Source organism: Schistocerca piceifrons, chromosome 3, assembly GCF_021461385.2.
Source record: "Schistocerca piceifrons isolate TAMUIC-IGC-003096 chromosome 3, iqSchPice1.1, whole genome shotgun sequence".
Classification (NCBI taxonomy): domain Eukaryota; kingdom Metazoa; phylum Arthropoda; class Insecta; order Orthoptera; family Acrididae; genus Schistocerca; species Schistocerca piceifrons.
Genome location: NC_060140.1, coordinates 721,651,825 through 721,657,690, shown reverse-complemented (window position 1 = coordinate 721,657,690; position 5,866 = coordinate 721,651,825). Strand labels below are relative to the sequence as shown.

Sequence of the window (5,866 nt, the reverse complement as noted above, 5' to 3'; positions counted from 1 at the left end):
CTACAGCTCCCTCTAGTACCATGGAAGTCATTCCCTCATGTCTTTAACACATGTCCTATCATCCTGTCCCTTCTCCTTATCAATGTTTTCCACATATTCCTTTCCTCTCCGGTTCTGCGCAGAACCTCCTCATTCCTTACCTTATCAGTCCACCTAATTTTCAACATTCGTCTGTAGCACAACATCTCAAATGCTTCGATTCTCTCACCGAGCGAGGTGGTGCAGTGGTTAGCACACTGGACTCGCATTCGGGAGGACGATGGTTCAATCCCGTCTCCGGCCATCCAGATTTAGGTTTTCCGTGATTTCCCTAAATCGCTTCAGGCAAATGCCGGGACGGTTCCTTTGAAAGGGCACGGCCGATTTCCTTCCCCATCCTTCTCTCAGCCGAGCTTGCGCTCCGTCTCTAATGAACTCGTTGTCGACGGGACGTTAAACACTAATCTCCTCCTCCTCCTCCTCCTTCGATTCTCTTGTTTTCCGGTTTCTCACAGTCCATGTTTCACTACCATACAATGCTGTACTCCAGACGTACATTCTCAGAAATTTCTTCCTCAAATTAAGGCCGATATTTGATATTAGTAGGCTTCTCTTGGCCAGGAATGCCCTTTTTGCCATAGCGAGTCCGCTTTTGATGGCCTCCTCCTCCGTCCGTCATTGGTTATTTTACTGCCTAGGTAGCAAAATTCCTTAACTTCATCTACTTCGTGACCATCATTCCTGATAAGTTCCTCGCTGTTCTCATTTCTACTATTCTCACTACCTTCGTCTTTCTTCGATTTACTCTCAATCCATATTGTGTACTTATTAGACTATTCATTCCATTCAGCAGAGCATGTAATTCTTCTTCACTTTCACTCAGGATAGCAATGTCATCAGCGAATCGTATCTTTGATATACTTTCTCTTTGAATTTTAATTCCACTCCTGAATCTTTCTTTTATTTCCATCATTGCTTCCTCGATGTACAGATTGAACAGTAGAGGCAACATACTACATCCTTGTCTTACGCCCTTTGAATATAAGCACTTCGATCTTGGTCGTTCACTCTTATTATTCCCCCCTTGCCTGTGGTACATATTGTATATGGCCCGTCTCTCTCCATAGTTTATCCCTACTTTTCTCAGAATTTTGAACATCTTGCACAATTTTAAAATTGTCGAAAGATTTTTCCATGTCGACAAATCCTATGAACGTGTCTTGATTTTTCTTCAGTCTTGCTTCCATTATTAACCGCAACTCGGAATTGCCTCTCTCGTGCCTTTACCTTTCCTAAAGCCAAACTGATCGTTATCTAGCGCATCCTCATTTTCTTTTCCATTCTTCTGTATATTATTCTTGTAAGCAACTTGGATGCATCTGATTGTTAGATGGTATGGCGCTAGACTCCTGCATTCTACACACCATCGTGAATAGTCTATTTGTTGCCACTTCCTCCAATGATTTTAGAAATTCTGATGGAATATTATCTATCCCTTCTGCCTTATTTGATCTTAATTCCTCCAAAGCTCTTTTAAATCGGATTCTAATACTGGATACCCTATCGTTTCTAAATCTACTCCTGTTTCTTCTTCTGTCATATCAGACGAATCTTGTGCCTCATAGAGGCTTTCAATATATTGTTTCCACCTATGCGCTCTCTCTACTGCATTTAACAGTGGAATTCGCGTTGCGCTCTTAATGTTATTACCCTTGCTTTTAATGTCACCGAAGGTTGTTTTGGCTTTCCTGCATGCTGAGTCTGTCCTTCTGACAATCGTTTCTCATTTCTTTTTCGATGTCTTCACATTTTTCCTGCAGCCATTTCGTCATAGTTTCCCTGCACTTCCTATTTATTTCATTCCTCAGCGACTTGTATTTCTCTATTCCTATGTTTCCCGGAACATTTTTATACTTCCACCTTTCATCAATCAATTGAAGTATTTCTTCTGTTACCCACGTTTTCCTCGCAGTTACCTTCTTTGTACCTCTGCTCCCCCCCCCCCCCCCTCCCAACTTCTGTGATGGCCTTTTTTAGAGATGTCGATTCCTCTTCAGCTGTACTGCCTACTGAGCTATTCGTTCCAGAACTTCAAGTGTATCTCGTCATTCCTTAGTACTTCCGTCTCCCACTTCTTTGCGTATTTCTTCTCCCTGAATAATGCCTTAAACTTCAGCCTACTCTTCATCACTAATGTATTGTGATCTGAGTCTATGACTGCTCCTGGATACGTCTTACAATGCAGTATCTGATTTCTGAATCTCTGTCTGACCATGATGTAATCTAACTGAAATCTTCCCGTATCACTAGGCCTTTTCCAAGTACACCTCCTCCTTTTGTGATTCTTGAACACAGCATTCTCTGCTACTAGCTGAAACTTGATACAGAACTCAAATTAGTGTTTCTCGTCTCTCATTCCTTGTCCCAATCCCATAATCTCCTGTAACCTTTTCTTTTACTCTTTCCCCTACAGCTGCATTCCAGACTCGCATGACTATTAGATTTTCATATCCCTTTACATACTGTATTACCCTTTCAATCTCCTCATTTACTTTACCACTTCATCTTCAGCTTGCGACATCGGCATGTATACCTGAACTACCGTTATTGGTGTTGGTTCGCTGTCGATTCTGATAAGAACAACCCTATCACTGAACTGTTCACAGTAACACACTTTCTGCCGTACCTTCCTATTCATAACGAATCCTACTCCCGTTATACCATTTTCTGCTGCTGTTGCCATCACCCTATACCCATCTGACCAGAAGTCCTTGTCTTCTTTCCACGTCACTTCACAGACCCCTACTATATCTAGATTGAGCCTTTGCATTTCCCTTGTCAAATTTTCTAGTTTCCCTACCACGTTCAAGCTTCTGACATTCCAGGCCGCTACTCTTTGAACGTTATCCTTCCATTGATTATTCACTCTTTTCCTCATCGTAACCTTCCCCCCCCCCCCCCCCCCCCTCTTGGCAGTCCCCTCCTGGAGATCCGGATGGAGAGCTATTGCGGAATCTTTTGCCACTGGACGGATCAACATGACACCTCTTCCATTACAGGCCACATATGCTGTGGATACACGTTACGTGTCTTTAATGCAGTGGTTTCCATTGTCTTCCGCATCTTCATGCCATTGGTCATTGCTCATTCTTCCGCCTTTAGGGGCAGTTTCCCACCCGTAGAACAAGAGAGTGCCCTGATCCCCTGTCCGCTCCTCCGCCCTCTTTGACAAGGCTGTTGGCAGAATGAGGCTGACTTCTTATGCCGGCAGTCTTCGGCCGCCAATGCTGATTAGCAATCAAAATTTAAGTAGCGGCGGGATTCGAACCCGGAACCGAAGACGTTTTGAAAATGAATCAACGACCCTATCCATAGACCACAGGAGCATGAGATATTAAATGAAAATTTCTCGGTTTTCCAGCCGAATCAGACGATTAAAATTGCATGAGCTTCCGGCCAAGCACTCTTTGGCCACTGTCAAGTGGTATGGTTGCCAGTGGACTGCTAGTACGCCCGCCGGTCGGGGCTGGCCGAGCGGTTCTAGGCGCTACAGTCTGGAACCGCGTGACCGCTACGGTCGCAGGTTCGAATCCTGCCTCGGGCATGGATGTGTGTTATGTCCTTAGGTTAGTTAGGTTTAAGTAGTTCTAAGTTCTAGGGGACTGATGACCACTGGAGTTAAGTCCCATAGTGCTCAGAGCCATTTGAACCATATGCTAGTACGCCCCATTACATGCACTAACTGCCGACTGTGACGTCACTAGTGCTCGTGGCATCGCCATATATGGGTATCTGCCTTCGATGTGTCCCCTTCTGCCATGCAACCGCTGGTGGATCACACGCCGCAATGAACAGCGGACTGCTGCCTCTACTAAGACTGTTATCGGTGATTTTTATTTCAGTGCATTCTTTAATTACACAGATCCATAAGCCGTTAGTGCGTGCCACGAGAGAGGTTTTGTAAAATTTTATCTGGTATCCGTTTCCTAAAGCACGTTCAGCTAAAGCGGATTTCTCGGGCTAGCTTAGATGATAAAGCATCTCATAATTCTTCCTGAGTTGTTCTACAGTGCGTACTGTTTGTTCGACGTAAGACTGGCTACTCTCGCAAGTTATCTTATAGGCCCCAAGTGTTCTAAGACCTGCTGCATCTTTAACAGGTTACAGAAACCCTTGGACTTTCGTTGGAGATCTGAAGTTCGATTTGATCTTGTATATTTTCAGTAGGCGGCTTATCTTGCCCGACACGGAGTCGCAGAACGAGACGAAAGCAAGTTTCTTTTCTTGCTCCTCGACGGTGGTCTTATTGTGATTCTTGATTGAACCAAATTCATTCATTTGATAAACGTTTAAGCCGTTTTTCCTGAAGATCTTGCGTAAGTGGCTCAACTCGTGGGGCAGTTGACCATAGTTTGATATCATTATTGCATTATGCACCAATATTTGTAACACAGTGCCGAGTGACAATGGCTGATAACGTTCAGGTACGGATCGGTGTGAGTAGGTTTTCTATAGACGCTCTGGTCAAGCCATCCATTTCGTTTACGGCGAACGAGGACGTCGAGAAAGGGCAATGCACTGTCTTTCTCTATCTCCATGGTGAACTGGATGTTGCTGTTAATTCTGTTGAAGTGTTTCAAGAACTCGTCAAGTTTCTCACGCCCTTGGTACCAAATGATGAAAGTATTATCAACGTACTGAAAGAAAAACTAGACGTTAATGGCGCCGTGTCTAAGGCAATACCCTCTAAATTCTCCAGGAAGAGGTTTGCAACAGCTGGAGCTAATGGCCTTCCCATAGCAACGCCGTCCCTCTGATCGTAATAATGGATAGTATAGAAAACAAGAAGACGTAAGACTGTGCGTAAAAAGTTCGATTACGTAACTCACAAAGAACTGGGATACTAGGTGCAAAGACTTTGACAGGTACGTTCATAAACAGCGCTACCATATCAAAACTTGCCATAATGATAGTTAACAATTTAGAAGTGAGGCAGAATGGCGTCCCAGCCTTGCCGATCTTCCGTAAAACACAAGCAGTAGGCAGTCTAGGTGCCTGAGAGAGAGATTGTTGTTGTTGTTGTTGTTTTTGGGGGGAGAAGACTAGACAGCGAAGTCATCGGTCTCATCGGATTAGGGAAGGATGGGGAAGGAAGTCGGCCGTGCCCTTTGAAAGCAACCATCCCGGCATTTGCCAGGAGCGATTTAGGGAAATCACGGAAAACCTAAATCAGGATGGCCCGACGCGGGATAGAGAGAGATTCTCGATGACGCTGTCAACCAGTAACACCGTTAATAGAGGTGGGTGCCTGAGGTTCAGCGCGGCGTGAGATCCAGCGAGCGTGCTGTTGAAGCGGGCACATCGAACGCCGAGTCACCTTAGGACTAGTGACTTCACAGCCGGCATCTAATGTATATAAGGACGTACCAACAGCCCACTAACAGTCCTGTCACTTGATAATGGCCAAGGAATGCCTGGCAGAAAGCTCGTGTAATTTTAATCACATTGTGCAATTGGAAACACGAGAATGTTTTATTCAACGTCACTGCCGCGAAACGCTGCGTTCTTACAATATCAGACATGTCTGAATAACATGTCGTCGTGGATTATAAAACATATGGATATATACCAGTCGTTTCATCATATTATATGAGTGCCAGTTAAAAATACGTGAACCGGAGCGGAATGAATCAGGATTTTATACTGTGACATGTAAACATATTGTTGAAGGACTATGATTTGTTTAATTTACAATAGTTATCTGTAAGGATAAGGGACGCGTTTATGGCACGAGCTTATGTGAGAAGCTAGTATGATTATGAATTTAAAAGAGTCAGTCGAACGCCAGGTACAATAGAATAGCTACGGTCGTAGGTTCGAATCCTGC

The 5,866-nt window shown here is 44.3% G+C and overlaps 1 non-coding gene across 1 annotated transcript; it reads left to right on the top strand.

The window, feature by feature from the left end:
* Positions 1-210: 210 nt before the first annotated feature.
* Trnaa-cgc lies at positions 211-283 on the top strand. Its single transcript has one exon. It is a non-coding gene; the product is annotated as a tRNA-Ala (tRNA).
* Positions 284-5,866: the final 5,583 nt, after the last annotated feature.